The sequence below is a fragment of the Protopterus annectens genome, chromosome 1.part0 (genome assembly GCF_019279795.1).
Source record: "Protopterus annectens isolate FY-2018-M chromosome 1.part0, PAN1.0, whole genome shotgun sequence".
In the NCBI taxonomy this organism is placed as follows: domain Eukaryota; kingdom Metazoa; phylum Chordata; order Ceratodontiformes; family Protopteridae; genus Protopterus; species Protopterus annectens.
In genome coordinates this window covers 1,656,863,084-1,656,880,863 of record NC_056725.1, presented here as the reverse complement: position 1 = coordinate 1,656,880,863, position 17,780 = coordinate 1,656,863,084, and positions in this window count along the sequence as shown.

Below are 17,780 nucleotides of genomic sequence, written 5' to 3'. Positions count from 1 at the left end.
CGCTCCCTAACCCTAACTCACCTAACCTGCCCCTAACCTTAACCTACACACAATCGCACACTTACCTGAACCCGACCCATAACGCTCCAACATATCGAACGCTGAAAACAGCGAAGCCACAGCAACGGCCCACAAAATCTTTTCCCTGGGAAAGAATTCGGTGTCCTGCACCTTCCACAAAACTGGTTCGATATTATAACATTCGAACTTTATAAAATTCGATGTTATAATATAGACCCATTCTAAAGGGCGTATTTCACCTGGGGCATGATTAAATGGTTGCTTCTGTCCATCAGAGACATAGGTGCCAGACCTAGTGTGAATTTTCGATTTCCCATTCAGGTTATGCTTGAATAAGGAATAGGAAAGGGCTCTGCTCTAAATGGGTGGGGATTTTTTTCCAGAGAATGGGAATTATATGAAATACATACCTGTCCCTACAACTTGTTCTACTTATGTCGTTAGCAAAGTCTATGCCCTTATATCTTGTAACTCTGATCCTGTTCATTCTGCAAAGAGGCAAAAGGCCATTAGAGCAGAATCCAAGGATGCTGTATGTTTCAGGCATAGATCACATCTCAGTATTCTGTAAGAAACAGATTATAGAGATAAGATTTGAAGTGATCTGTATAGGGCACTGTGTTCATGCCCTGTATTTCTTTTGTGAGGAAGATCTATGGATGTTCCAGTCGTTGCATCTGCCTGGTCAGATACTTGCAGAAGGGAGCATTATACTCAGTGAATGGATTTTTGAAGACCAAATACAGTGGGATGAAGTCCTCCCTGGGCCTACATGCCATGTGCTTACTTATATGTTGAGTGATATAGAATGACTTTGTTACTACCATAGAAACATGTTGATCAAAGGCCAGGTTGCTACCTATATGTGTTCCCAAAGCCCTGATGACTGAGTCTACTTTTAGGGGTGTTTTATCAATGAGGTTATTTCCCAGAATGGCTGACTTCCCAAAAGGTATCATCATGCACTTCTTGGCAATTACTTTTAAGCCACGGCTTCAGCAACAGTCATTTGTTTGCATTAGATGTTCCTGTAAGCTGCTAGTATCTTGGGGGGGGGTTCTATGACTGCTCCTAGATTGCAATCATCTGCAAACTTGGTCAACCAGTGGCCCTTTATGTTAACCTTCACTTCTGAGAAGTAGATAACAAGGAGAAGCAGACCAGCAAAGAGCCCTCAGGGACCACTAATGATCAACCTCTGTTTGGAGGTGTTTTATCACATCTTCCTGGGTCATATATGTGCACCAGCTGGCTATCCAGCATGTTATAAAGGGATTTATGCCTAATTCTGTGAGTTTGTTCACAATGCCCGAGTGGGGTATGCCAGATCAAGGTAGCTAGTATGCGCCATTTTGCCCTCATCCATTGCCTTTGTAATCTTCTCAAAGAAATCAACCAGGTTTAGTAGGCATGACTTGCATTTGATGAAACCAAACTGGGTGGGTTCCAGTGTATAAAGGTTTCCTATGTCATTGCTAATTATTTCCATGATAATTATTTCCATGGCTTTTCATATGAGACTAGTCAGACTAATGGTTCTTTAGTTCCCAGGATCTGTTGATGGTCCACTCCTTTGCAGAGGGATGACTATTTTAGTTCTCCATTCACATGTCACAAAGTGTCTTCAGAGGCTATAGTTGAATAGTGACTCCAGTGGCCCTAACAGGTCTTATTTCAGGCTATTTAGGAGGCATCCTGAGATATTATAGTGGCCCATTGAAGTTGTGTTCTTAGCTTTAGAGGGCACTCTTAGGACCTGCTGCATATTGATAGTCGGAGAGGGTATGTTAGATGGTATTTCCTGGGCAGTGGTTTTGGGTAAGTGGGGGTAAAGTTACAGCTGAATTTGTCAAGCTGTAGATTTTCTATATATCCTGGCTTTGTGAATCTAACCCCATTTACAACAATTTTGGTATACTACTATGTGATACCTTTAAAGTTTCTGACATAACTAAAGAAGGCCCTATGGGTTGTGTTTGAGGTTTCTGACATAACTAAAGAAGGTCTTATGGGTGTTATCGGCCTGGAAATTCTTTTTTATTTAAAAATTGGTTTTCTTGGACTTAATTGGCCCTCTTAGTTGTCTATTTAGTTTGATGGGAGAGAGGTTTTATCTTTTTGGGTGTTACTATTCCTAATTTTAGCTATGACTTTTTTAGTTTGATGTACAGTCTGTTTAATTTTGTATTTGACCAGGGTAGTTTGTTTTAGGCTTACATCTGGTAGGAGCAGCAGTCTGTGTGCTACCATTGATATAGTTTTAGACAGTTTCTATGAACAATTCAGGATAGGCTACTGCATTATCTGGGTTTGGAGGGGCTTGACATTTTGAGTGGTTATTGCGTAGTAAAAGATACTTTGCCTGGGAATAGTTCCTAACTGTTTCAGGGTTTATTGGCTTTGCAGAATTTAGCTTTATTTTAAAGGAGACAAGTTTGTCATCTGAACTTACCAGAGACGCTGTGACATTAGGTGGGGTGAAAATTCCTCCCATATTTGTGAGTGCCAGGTCCAGTATATTTCTATCTCCAGTGGGCATATGCACTACCTGATCTATGGTATTTGTGTTTACAAAGTCCAGCAATTTCTGTGTCTGCAAATCTGGGGTCATGTAGGATTCTCAGTCTTTAAAGGGGTAATTAAAGTCCCCCATAAATATGGTATTTGATTGTTAGATGAGTGTCTTCAGTAGATTTGAAGGAAAACTCCACCTTATCCTACAGTTTAACTCAACTCTTATGTTGCTTTTCTCCCTACAGTATGGTTCCAGTATTGTATAGGCACCAGAAATCTGCTTGTACTTTATAAAAGTTTAATTTCCTTGCTTTATAATCAAAGGAATGGGGAGACCATCCACTTTTTAAACTTAACTTCTCACATAATTTTCAGAAGAATTTGTCTGTGCCTGCATGATGTACCACAGACACATACATTTGTACTCAGGTACTATTGACAATCTTATATGGGTGAATAATCCTGGTGATGTCAAGAACTTAGCAGCTGCTGTAAAAAAGACAGAGAAGTGTGAAAATCTTTCCACTGTCTTTATTGCAGACATGAAGAGACGTTACACTGATTCACATCTGTTTCTAATGTAGCCAAGCCTTTCACAGCAAAACAGTGCTATTAGACTAATCAATGGTTCAAAGGCAATTGTCACCTCTTTTGACAAATATATGTAAGTAGCATCACAGTATTGAAATGCTAAGTTTTAAACTTTAAATGTTTGTTGTTTATATTACTTTACATTTTAAAATGACTTAAAAGTAGTATCAAAGATGTCTGTGACATCTAGAGAAAAGTCAGAAAATATTTTCTTGTAATTCTTGAAAAGTAGCAAAACATTTACCATAGTATTTGTTTTTGAGGGGGGCTGTCAATTCATCTTGGATTACAAAAAGGTACCTTGAATAAGGGCCTATCATTTAGCTACTTTTTGTTGCAGATGTATAACTCCTTAGTATACTATAAAACAAGCCCTGAGACACACTGCCATTCAAGAAATAAAAGCAGCAGTCCTGCTACAGAAGGTATATAAAATGGCAGTGACTGACACTAATCTCATTATATGTCAGAAGGTTGGGAAAACACCACTAATTCCTTATGTCTAGCATGACTCATATAAAACAGACTTGAAATGGATTATGGGGAAAGAGAAAAGCTTGAAGAAAAACAAGATCACACTGATATATCAAGCCCCATTGGCAGCCATTTGCAGAAAACATTAAAATTCTGTAAAAAGCAGTCAGAGTGATTTTGAAGTGTTAAAATAGCTCAGTAAACAAAGCTATAGTGAAAAAAAATAGATTTTTTTAGTTCTAAGTTGCAGTTTTCCTTTATATAGGAGCTATGGATTTCCTGAGACATAGAGCGTGACCTAGAGCATGCTAATATATGGTATGGGACTTTATCTATGGTAACCTGTGTGTGGAGAAACCTTAGCTCATCATCCTATTTAACCAACCTAGAGGTATTCTTGCTATTGATGTAGATAGAGACACCTCATTCTTTAGTCCATGTCTGTACAGTTGCTGGTCTAGATTGTGGAACGCACTGAAAGCTTGCACTGCTGGGGTGCTCTACACTGTTTTAAACCATGTCTTGGTAACTGCACAGCTGTCTGCATTCTCCATGGTAAGGAGAGATTGGAGGGAGTGAAGATTCTTGTTTAAACTCCTGGCATTTAGCAGTAGCACCTTTATATTCCCATAGGGTGATTCTGCTATGTTAGAAGGTTTGCGAGTTTGGGTATGGGGAGAAAAATGTTTTAGCCAATTTTTGAAAGCCTTAAAGGGGTAGGTGCAGACCATCTTTAGCATACATATACAAACATATATATAGAGAAAAATAGACCTACCTGGGGATTTAATAACATCTGTGTAGGAATAGTGGAAGTCCTACATGGAAGGTACTGTGACCATGTCTGTGGCTTCCCCACGGCAGACTGGCTTGCATATTAATGAAGGCACACTACTGAGGGATAGCCATGTAACACAGTTACAAAGTGTAGGGGGTGTGTTACAGTGTCCGGAGATGAGTAACACACCCTCTGCACTGTGAAAGTGCCGGATATTTAGTGTATGGCAATGTAATAAAAAAGTTAATTTTTTTTTGTGTTTGCATGGCATGTAGCAGCACTTAGCTGGGGATATGTGTCAGATATCTAAAAATAGAAACTGGGTACATTTAATTATGAAAGCAAAGGTCAAGTTTAAGCATAGCTGAGCGTGTTTGCGTGGCGAACCATGATGCTCAGCAGCGCTTAAATGTAGTGGAGAGATATATGTAAAAGTATAAGAGAATTTCACATGGCTACATAGCCGAATGGTTAGAGTGACAACCTCATGTGCAGTAGGTGCAGGGTTTGAATACACAGAGAGGTTATTTTGTAAATATACATTCTGAGAATTATTTTAAGTCCCGATGAAATATTGTGTGATTACACAGACAGGTTATTAATATTATTTTGCAAATACACATTTATGAGATGTACTATTAAGCCATGATTGTATTTTGTATGAATACACAGACAGCTTATTAAGCATGTATATTGTAAATACATGTAAGAGTATGTCTATACCCTTGATGGAATATTATATGTATGCACATACATTTTATTAAACATTAATTTTGCAAGTACACAGTTATAAAATATATTATTAAATACTGCAGTGCTGCACTCAGCTAAGTTCTGCTAAGCACAACTAAGCATAGCCAATCATTGCTTAAACTGGGAATGTTTTAGCAGTGCTTAGATGGTTTGTACATTGCTAAGCAGTGTGAAGCCCTGCTAAGCAATGTCCATTTAAGCATTGTTCAGTCCAGCTAAGCTGGTTTGCACACCGCTAAGCATTGCTAAGCATTGCCAGTTTAAGCCCTGCTCAGCTGAGCCCAGTGGGTTTGTGTGATGCTAAGCAAAGTGCTGTATTTTTAAAAAATGGCCCAATGGCCAAAACTGCCAGTGCAGTTTAATTCCTGACACTATCAAGCACAGACATACATAGCACATTGACTCCTGCACGTTTTGGAAATGTAACATGTCACCAGGTTGTTTGGGACAGTGCTGAAATTGTGTGGTCTGCTACTATTACCTTGCAAACATAATGTGACTGCAGTTGTATAGGAACACAGGTGTGTTAGGGGTAGGGGACTCTAGCATTGACAGTCATGTATCCGTCGTATGACCCCACTGTTTGTCATTTCCCTTGATTAGTGCAGTGAGTTTTGCTGTCTTGGGGCCTACTGCATATTATGATGCAGCCAGTATTAGGCTGAGAATTTCTGTTGTCCCACATAGCTGTCAGTTGTCTGTAGGTTTCCCAGTAGCCCACTCTATTCCCTAGCATACATGTAGCAGGTCCATACATATGCTGCCATAGTCTAGTACCCCATACATTTGTTGTAAAGAAGAGTGACTTACCTTATGCTTGCAGCAGTCGAGATCATAGTGCTTCAGGGACAACTCTGTCAGATGCACACAATACACAGCTAATACATGGTAAGGTACAGGTTGTGTGGTGTGGCTGGCAGTCTTTTAACTATGTATGTGAGTCGGAGTGAGGTGTCAGTCCTTAGATCCCTAGGATGTCAGTGCATGTGCTATATGTTGCCTCTTTGTCAAGAGCAGGGCATACTGGACATGCCTACATCTGCCAACAGGGACAGACTCATGGAGATACTTCTCTGAGTCCCCCTGTGGCTGTGGGGACCTTGGCACTGGTGAGAGGCTGTGTGTCCCTTTGTTGTGAAGTTCCTGCAGCAGCTGTTTCTGCAGGATCATATTGTGTAGCATAGCACATACTATGAACATGTGTGCTCATCTTGCTAAAGAGTACTGCAGCACTCCACCAGATATATCGAGGCAGCAAAACCATGACTCTGGCAGCCTAAACACACACTCTATGATGTTCCTAGTTTGTACGTGTGCCTCATTATGGTGTTTTTCGGTAGATGTGTGTGCATTTCTGATAAGTGTCATCATCCATGGTTCTAGTGCATAGCCAGCATCCTCCAGTAGATGGCCATACGGGATGTCTCCCACAGCAGATGTCTGGTACAGCTGTGATGCATGCCAGATATGGGAGTCATGATAACTGCCAGGGCTGCCAGCACACACATTCATGATAATGCCCTGGTCATTGCACATGACATGGAGTGATACCCCTTGTGGTTGATGTAAATTGTACCTTCATCACCATGTGGTGCTTTGATGTGGATGGGAATGCAGTCTATGGCACCCAGTACCTCAGGATAGCTTGGTTTGCTACATGGTGGAAAAGATGCATATTGCTGGCCCTCTTCTCAGGGGTGTGGAATAAATATATGTGCTCACTGGCATGTGTTTGCATGGCATCCAGGAACTGGTGGAGTACCCTGGATGCAGATGGCTGTGAGCCACCCATCATGTCCCCAGTAGGTCTTTGAAAAGTACCTGTAGCAAGTATTCTAAGGGCTGCATATACCCATGTTTCCACTGGGATGGTTTCCCATCTATTGGCTCTCGGTCTGAATTGAGGCCAGCAAAGCTCAGTGAGTTCTTGTAGTATGTCCCTGTCCACCCTGTAGCGCTCTACTATCTACAGCCCATGTAACCCCTGAAAGGTTGCCCTGGGCCTGAATACTCTTTCCTTCTCAGTCTAAGGCTATTGCCAGCATCAGCACCAGCACTGACCTCAGCCTCTAGTACATACAGATGTAGCAGAGCAGCAGCAGCCCCTATCATTTTGTCAGTTAAAATTCCCAAGTGCGTAATCCAATGGTGCAGAGTATGTGGTAAAAATTAGATTGAAGGGTGTATGCATACTTTATAGTGGTGTGCTGCAAATGCAGCCTGTGTGATTGGCTAACTGTGATGCCTTCCACCTGCCAGGTCTATCACTGAAGGTTTTGAATGGTGCAGTATCAGTGAAACAGGGCTTATCAGTCATTTATACTTGATTGGCTTTCCCAGGCTATTTCCTTGTATTCTTTTTTAAAAATTTCTTTCACTGCTAAGCACTGGGGTGCAGCACGCAAACCCATTCCACTAGTCTAAACAGTTCTCAGCAGTCTAGGCACACCCCCATGCACAGTCATGCTCAGCTTTGCTTAAACCAGCTGAAACTTGCACTGCAGGACTAAACACAGCTTAGCAGCACTGGACACCCACCCACTTAGTTGTGCTTAGCTGAGTGCAAACAGGTGGATCTGAGCTCCAATACACTTAAACACACCATGACATATCGCCTTTTGATGTCAGCTACCTGGTCTACTAAAGCCAACACAATTCTGGCCCTACACAGGTTTTATCTACGGACACAGTAGCCCATTTTTGTTATTCAGTAACCCCAGATATTTGCATATTCCCTGGACAATTCACTACTCCAGGGCCTGCCTCCTTGGCAACCACTGAAATCTGCCATTATACACTATGCATGGAGGGCACTATAATGCATTATTTTTGCAAATGTCTTATTTTCCATTTTTCAAAATTTTAGGTTTTTTTTTTTTGCATAATGGCATGTTTGTGCATTGCTGCACACCCCATAAACATAATATGTGTATTAAAAAATAATATTTTACAATAATTTGCATTATTTTTTGGACTCACTAGGCATAGTTTTGGCCATTTCCATCCATACATTGCAATATCCAACCTTCTTTTTGGCCTTTTACAGCCCCTGTTTAATTTTTTCATTTCTGTACACTGTTACTTTCCATGTACATTTCTGACACCAACACACCTTCTACATGGGTACCCCGAAGCTTCTTGGATCACAAATCAACCTCATTTGCATGGATTTCACCTGCTTATGAGGTGATTTGCATTCCACTGATACTTCCGTGCCCGCACGCTCATGCACATCCCTCTGCTCTGTTTACTGGATCGCTCAGCTACCAGTTTCCATGTTGGGACCATGCCACTATGCCTACATGGAAAATAACTCTGTGTAGGCTTTACTGAATTCCCCTCTAGGACTTTGTTAAAGTGTTATCTTTTTTTGTCTTTAATGTAAAGTTCATCTATCTCTTTATCAGTTTCTGAACCTGCTTCTGACATTGCATTTATTACTATGGACTAATCCCTGGCATTCTCCCCACTGGAGTCTTTTGGGGAGGCTATGTATCAAATTTACCTAAGTTTTCCACCCAAAGCCAAATCATAAGTTACTTTTGTGTCTTCTAATTATGTAAGGCTATGTATTTCAGACAATACTTCTGGGTAGCCTCTTCCCCCTATATCTTCCATAGCTGTTTGAAGTGGGGAAAGTCAGAGTCAATTATAACATCACGTGTTCAGTTAGGCACTAGAGCTTCTGGGTATAACACTTTGCCTAAAAGGGTTCATATTTTCATAAGTGTTACAATATACTCCATTTTTTCTCGATGTCTACATATGAGTTCAAATTTTTGTTTGACTTTGAACATTGTAATAGAAACATTATAAAGTTTTATCAGATCTTCTATATGCTATGTTGCTAAAAAAGTCAAAATAAAAAGTCAAAGTCAAAGTAAACTTTATTGTCACTTCAATTCACACAAGTGCAAACAGAGTGAAATTATGTTTCTTTGGACTCAATGTTCATACAATACACAGACAACATTTAACATGATGGTAATATACAAAATTCTATAGACACAGATGACAAACACAGCAATAATAAGTACTTGCATTATTGCAATGATTTAACAGACTGTCGCTCATTACTAAGTTATTAACTTATTTTCAATTAAAAATTGCACTTAAGTGATTGATTTAAAGCCTAAATTTATATTGCACAGTAAGACAGTTCAGTTTGGTTACTGCTTACTTTGCTGTCTGGGTGTGGATAAGACCTTGTTGCATATTGCACTATAGAGACTTTACAGTATTTCTGGATTAGTGCCTTAATATCCAGTGTGAAGGGTACTGTTCAAAGAGGTTCAGTAACCTGATGGCTAGTGAAAAGAAACTGTTTCTGAATCTCATGGTTTTGCATCGTATGCATAGAAAGCACCTTGCTGATGTTAAATGTGAGAACAGCTTGTAAGCAGGATGAGTGCTATCCCTGGTTATTTTCCTTGCCCTGCTGAGACATCTGGACATGTGCAGGTCTTGTATGGATAGGAGGGAGGTCCTGATAATCCTCTCAGTTGCTTTCACTATCCTCTGGAGGGACTGGTCCTCAGAAGCAGAGTAGCTTCCATACCATACTGTAAAGGTGTTTGTCAGTATACTTTCAATAGTGCCCTGTAGAAGGTTGTAAGAGACATTGATGTAGAAGTTGACATGTTTGAAATGTTTTCAAATAATCCTTACTTTTCTCTTAAAAAAACAGTCCTTTATTGACTAAGATGAAGTTTTTTTTTTTTGGAAAACGTGATTATCATATCTACAGTCTTTCCAATAATGGATACATTTGATGTTGTGTATTGTACAAAGTTGCCTTCGCCTACTTTTGAAATTGTGGGCTTTGGTTAATAAGTAGCTATTTCAGCATGGAGATGGTATTATTTCACTTCATATAAGGCTAACATTAGCTTCCTCAAGTGTTTCAATTATTTCCAGAATGGCATTCTTTGTATGGTTAAGTGGTGTTGACCTCAGCTCATTGGTTCATGCAGAGACTAACATGAGATAGCCATGCAACTTTTTATGAAGCAGTCTTGGTACCATATATTTTACATATACCAGTTTTGAATAATCTAGAGTACTCACAGTAATATGGTCATTGTTTAGGCCACTTATGCTTCTGTTTACAGTGTGACGCCCGTGCACTGGCCCAACAATCAAGGAACCTCAATCCTCACAACTAACACCAGTGAGGGGCAACTCATATAGGAGGAAAGGATAACAAATACACACAGTAAAGTGTAATCTCCCTTAAGAGCACACAGAGATCACAGTCAGTCCAGGGCTGGTCGCTCCCTTGCTCTCCAATAAGACTCCCCACTGGCACAGCTATAGGGTCCAAATCTCAGCCTAGTGGGCAAGCTAAAACCTCCAGCACCCTCTCTATCCAACCAGTGCTTCGTGTCCCTGACCAAGTAGGACACACACACACACACACACACACACACACACACACACACACACACACACACACACACACACACACACACACACACAAACACACACACTTTGAGAAGAGTTTATACAACCACACAGGCACTCCTGGGAAAGGCTGGCACAGGTTCTCCAGCTGTGCCCCTTTTTCCCAGACTATACGGTAGTACCAGCTGCCACCACCCACTAATATTTATCAGCTACTCAAAGGCCCTTAAAAGGATGTCCAATTATTACTATGCAATATTATTATCCAATTGGTAGTATAGCCTAGGGCTAAAGCTATTGAAGTGGGTTTGTTCAATTTACCAAAGGCATGCAAGTAGTCTAAAGAGCTTAAATTATCTCTACAAAACAGCCACAGTTGGAAGGGTTTAAAAATATTTAATAAATAGTCAAAACACAAGACAATACCTTTTACTACACAGTGCTAGTCAAGAGTTCAGAGATCACAGAGAAATACTTAAAATAATTCAGTAGCACAGTTCTGACATCACAGAAAAACACTTAGTCTAATCTTTCTAGTTTCTAGCTATTTCTAAGAGAAAACACAAGTCTAAGATAAACTTGCATATAGAGCAAGACAGTGTTGGTGAGTTGGATGGTCAAGACAAAAATGATTAATACTTCCTTATTCTCTCTGTTTTTAAAACCACACTCCTGGTTCACATTACATCATTCTTCACACTTCTGGCCATTAACTCTAGCCTTAAAACAATAGGCAGGATGCCTCACTCTAGACTTACTGTCTCCGAGTTTTAACATCAAAGGGTCACAACATGCTTTACTTGGTCAGAAGAGTGCACTGTTGTTACATTTTTTTCAGCTCCACATGTAACACTATTTTTACCATTTAAGGCAACAAGTCTGTGGTTTACATTAATATTTACAGATGACAGAATTATCTCTAAAATTCTATCTGGCTAGGCTGGCAGCCTTCATCTATCTTCACCCAATCTTCACATATCTCTCCACCCTGGAGAACTCAAGCTAGTTTTTCAAGTGACCCTTGAGAAATGCTGCTTGAGGGAGTTAGGTCTATCTGAGTGTACCTTACCCCATTCCCTGGATTGAAAGCCCATCTGCATTGGCATTGCTAATCCCACTGCAGTGCTGCACGGACATATATGCTTGCAACCCCAGGCTCCATCTTAGCAACTTGGCATTTTGCTGGCTGGCTCTGTTTAACTATGTTAGGGGGTTGTGATCAGCCATAACAGTGAATTTCTTTCCATACAGATAAGGCTGAAGTTTCTGCAATGCCCACACTATGGCTAGACATTCCTTTTCTACAGCTGTATAGCATTCCTCCCTGGGTTGGAGATTATGACTGAGATAAACCACTGGGTGCTCTTCCCCCTCTGAAGAAATCTTGCTAAGCACAGTCCCCACCCCATGGTTTGAAGCATCCACCTGCACAACAAATTATTTGCTGTAATCTGGACTGGCTAACACAGAGGGTCCTTCCAAAGCTTCTTTAAGCTTCTTGAATGCCTGATCTCATGCTGGGGTCCACACTACCTTATCTGGCCTGTTTTTCCTTCTCAGGTCTGTGAGGGAAGTAGCTATGGTACTATAACTGGGGATGAACTTTCTGTAGTACCCTGCTGTCCCTATAAATGCCCTGCTTTTTGGTAACAGGTGCAGCCCATGCCTGAGTTGCTTCCACTTTGGCAGGTTCTGGCCTTATCTTACCACTCCCCACTATATGTCCTAGGTAAGAGACCTCTGCCATACCCACCTGATATTTACTCGGCTTAATGGTCAACCCTGCCCTCTGTAGTCTGCCCAGCACCTCCCTGACATGCTGAAGGTGCTCTGGCCAGGAATGGCTGTATATGGCAATATCATTGTGGTAAGCAAGGGCAAACCCTCCTGCTCCTGCTAGGATATGATCTACCAGCCTCTGGAAAGTTGCTGGGGCATTCCTCATCACAAAGGGCATCTTTGTGAACTCATACAAGCCACAAGGAGTCACAGAGGCTCACTATTCTCTAGCACTGGGAGTCAAGGGCACCTTCCAGTAACCTTTGGTAAGATCAATAGTGTTAAGATACTTAGCCCCACCCAGCTGCTCTAGGGCCTCATCTGTCCTAGGCACAGTGGCGGCTGGTGACTTCAAATTAAAGGGGGGTTGCAGAAGACAGCTGAATGGGTGGGGCCAATGGGAATGGGTGTGGCCAACTAGAAAGGGGTGGGGCTATGCTCAAAACCACAGCAACTGGAACTTTAATTAAATAAGCTGCCCTGGGTGCCAAACCATCATTATGAGAGTCCAATCAATACAAAATGAAGTGAAGAAGAAAAAAATATTTCAATGCATTGGCTACATGACAGCTTACTTTATATCTAGATGGAAACACAAAGGTTGTGAGGCATGAAAACATAAATTACTTTTTAAATACATTACTGGAATGCCAGTGAAAATCAAGTATAAAAAAAAAACAAGCAGCACTGAACTCAAACCACTTCTCCTTGCACTGCAGTTCTAATTATAATTTATATTCAGCTTTATAAAATTACCAAGTAACATGCTGAAAGTAGCAATCTCTGTGATACCTCCACTTGTAAAAATGTTTCTTATCCAAAAAAGACCTGCTGCTTGACAACTATCTACTTGTTTCATGGGGAAGACATGATCAAAGTAAAAAATGAACAGCCAACAAGAAACAAGCTCAAGATAAATTGCTTAAAGGATTACTGCACAGGTTATGGACCATACATGATAGATTGGCATTCTGTTTAGTTTACGGGTAAAGCCTGCAAAGATGACTGCAAGTCTCCAACAAATGTAATGAGCTTCTGAAAATACTGTAGTCCTGTCTTTTATTACAAATACTGTCATATGCATTTCAATACCTAAGGCTTATACGTTACCTAGTTATGTAAATATTCTCTGCATGGCCACAACAAAAAGGCTTTCAATGTTGGTAATTCTTTAACAGTATGCTTATTAAATCTTACAATCTCCAGCAAGCTTACCTGATGGTCATTAAAGCATTGCTACTTAAACACAGAGCAACAGGACACTGTGATAGTGTGCATTTTCTGAATAATAAGAAGCATAAATCAGTAGAAAAATATGACAGAAAACCAGAACATTCTACAAAATCAAGGACAGATGAAAAGCCACTGTCGTACTTGTGTCTACCTTGGATGGGGGAATACTCTGCACACTTACACTGCATAACTGCTCCTTGCCTTGCCTGGACACAAGCAGAGTCACTACATGGGGGAGTGGGGTGCAACAAGTATGTCACAATTTGAAATGTCTCTGGCTGATGTTGATGGCTCTGACACTCATACCTCTCAACCTCAAAGCAAGAAATCTGGACAAAGCCATACATAGAAGTGGGACACAGGCCCAAAAATAAGGACAATTTTTAAATATTGCTCTTATAAACTTAGAAAGATAATTGAGTAGTAGTAGGTCTTGCATTAGTATACATTTTCTGAAGGGTATGAAATCTAAAACTCAAATGTCTGCCATTATTTTCTAACTTCAGTCTTTAATGATTTGCCACTAATTTGCCAGAAAACCACAATTTTATGAAAAACGGACCAAAAATGTGATGCAAAAATATAAAATACGTATCTTCTACTAAGGAATATGATCAATGAGCAGATGTCTTGAAATTATGCGCTGCAATATTTTATATTTCTGTGTTTGCATACACATTTGCATTACTTAGGAAAAAAATATTCTTGAGATATCACCCCTGTATTGGAGCTAGGGCATTGTGCCCAGCCTGTGGAGAGTGGATCTGGTTTTATTTGACACAGAGATGGATAGAAAAACTTGCCAACAGAGTACTTTCAACCATTTATGAGCTACTGCACAATTTGAAAGAAATGAAAATTATGTAAATCTTACTATAACTAGAAAATGATATTTGCCTGCATTAGCATTTCTGAAATGGTGAAGCCAACCTTTTATAGGGAGGCCACAGTAAGAACATTCTTTTTTTTTTAAATAGTTGAGTTGAAAATGCAGTTCGTATGTTAGGATCAGACAAAAAAAAAAAAAAAAAAAACAACATAAATTAAAAGTAGTAGGTCTTATCTTGAGTGTTTTTGAAATTTTTCAAAATCTTTTGGGTTTCTAATACCATGACAGGAATGGACCCCATCCTTAAGTCAAAGTATGATTAAAGTTCATGAAGTTAGGATTGTTTCAATCTTTGATGTCAGCCAAAAGTGCTCTGCTAAGCACCCACAATGTGAACAGTAATTCGTATGGGGGTTACATGTATTGGTAACATGTCTAAATATGATTGTAGATTCTTTTTTAGAAGACCTGTTGCTCCTACTACTATTGGAACCAGCTGGGTATCTCTTCCACATTGCTCTTGTTTCTGTCTGCAAATCCTGATATTTTATGACCTTGTGACTCTGTATGCAAGACACTGTAGTCATTGAATCTGGCAATTTCAATGATCAATGCTACTTTTGTCTTCTTTTCATGCACCATTATATCTGGTTTTCTAGCATCTATCTTTTGAACTGTTGGTAATGGGTGATCCCATGTGATATAAACTTCATCATTTTCTATAATGCTTTGTGGCTCATGTTTCCAGTGTTTTTCAGCCACTTCAATACTACAATGTTTGCACAGTCCCCAGTCCAACAGTCTGGCCACATTATTATGCATTTCAGTATACAGTCCTTCTGCCATTAGTATGTCACAACCAGCAATAAGGTTTCTGCCACATGTTCAATGGACTTTTTAAACCAGCATGTACATAGCCCACTATCTTGGGCTACCAATATTAACCTTTCATCTCTTGGTTTGAATTTGCCTCTCCATAACCTGTCCTGCATTCATTCCAGATCAACAAGAGGTTCTTCCAGAAGTTTTCTATACTTGCAACTACATTTATGGATTTTCCACATTTCTTTCCTTCTCATCAGGTCCTTCACCTTATATTCTTTCTTTTGTTTTTGTCACATTCAGTTGCTGCCTGATTTTTATCTACTTCTGGTTTGATTTCCATTCCTGCTTGAAACTGATATGCTTCTGCTAGATTAAGCATGTAAGTCATCTTAGATTTATTCTCCTCATGTTTCAAAACTTTCACTACATTCGGGTCTTGTGAGGTCAGTAGATATGTGTGGAGTCCCACGATTGCAGATCTTTAATTGTAATCAATTTCATGGAGGCCCATCCTTCAGAATGGGGAATATATAATCTTGGAATGCACTGATTTTTATAAATCATTTGGTGAGCATGAAGCATCCTTCTTGTTTTCCTATTTAATCTATCCAACACATTTTGGTGCCAGTCAATCAGTCCAAAACTGTAAGCTAGAACAGGAAGAGCAAATTGGTTTATAGTTTGGATTTTGTTCCTAGATGTCAGTGCCGTTTTCAGAATTAATTTAAGTCTTCTAAAGTATTCCGTACTAAGCTTTATTCACATGTGTTCATGTTTTATTGTTGATCCTTCATCAGTTTCTAAATATTTATATATTCCCTCTTGCTCCAAGTTCTTTTATATCACATTCATGTCACAAACTGATGTTTTCCTAGTGCTGCAGTTTTCCTGCTTTAAACATTGCTTTTGCACATTTATTCAAGACTAAATGACATTCTTAAATCATATGAAAAAGTTTTGACAACTTGCAGTTGTATTTTCAGTTCCTCATCTGATGAGCTATACAGTTTTAAATCATCGACAAAGAGAAGATGAGAAGTCTTTACACTTTGTTTTTTAGAAGCCAAATTATAGCCATGGTCTAAACTGTTAAGTAGACACCTTAATGGGTTAAGAGCAAGGTAGAATAGCAGTAGTGACAGAGAGTCGCCTTAGAATGTCTCCTTTTGAATTTTTATCCCTGGATAATAATTTGTCCTTTACCATGGCTTAATTGCAAGGTGGTCTGCCACTGTTTCATGGTCACAGTAATGTAGTTGATCATTGTAGGGTGTATCTTATACAGTTTTAAGCAAGCACTCTTTTATCCATGAATGTGGGATACTATCAAATGCTATTTTTTAGCCCAGCCATGCCATACTTAGATTCTTCCCCTTTTTACAGTACTCCACTATGAATTTATTTAACAACAAATAATCCCATGTTCCATATGACTTTCTTTTATTGCCCTTTAGTTCAACTGCCATAATTAACAAAAATACAAATGTAGAATGCTAATCCTCTGTGTCTTGACATGCCAACCTCAGTATACGATCACAATGAAAACGGAAAACTGAAATGACTAGCCGTAGTGGAATAAAACAAATATTTATTGTCCAAAGTTAAGCGCTTTCACTTGCTGTAATGCGAGCTTCATCAGAACTCCATTAAAAGGTTACAATGACATTTAAATAAACTCATTGGCACCAAAAAGGCACTGTGTTAAAGTAACATACACCCAAAAAGCAAAATAAAAATATTGATTTATGATAATAATGCCTTTGGTAACATAAATAGTACTTACTATCATAAAACCGCTGAATACAATTCTATAAACATTTGTCTAAAAATATAACATATAAGATATGATATATAGATCTTCATAAATCAAAGTAAAAAATGGTAGTAAATACAGTCAAGTAAATATTTAACTTATACTCAACAATGGCTTAATTGAGGTGTAATCATTAAGTCCTGGTGTAGTAGAAGCGTCTGTATAGAACTGCCACCAGATTTCTTTATAAGACAGTAATCCTTTATGGTCACCCCCTCTTGGGTCAATTTGAACACTATCTAAAATTGCAAATTTAAAATAGTGTCTGTCCCCACACATCTTAACATGCCTATATAAGGCATTATTCTCATCCTTAGTCTTAATACTGTATAAATGTGCATATATACGTTTGTTGAATTTTCTCTGTCTTTCCAGTGTAAAATCCGGGACAGACCATACATTTAGCTAAATATATCACCAGTTTGGTGTTACAATTACCATGTGAAAACCTTATATTATTCCCATTAACATTTTCTAAAATAATATTCTCATCTTCTAAAATAGCATGACATTGCTTACAGTTTCCGCACTTAGTAGTATGTCTATGAATAACTATCTTAGTAGTACCAGCTCTCTCTAAATATCTTTTAATATTATATCCCATTTTATTCACAAATAGTGGCTGGGTCCCCAATATCTTTACTATATCCTGATCCGCCTGTATAATGTTCCAATTATTAACCACAATTTTCTTAATTTTTCCAGTGTGTGGACCAAATTCCAAAACACATGCTCTCCCAAAATCCGTACCAACTGTGGTAGTGTTA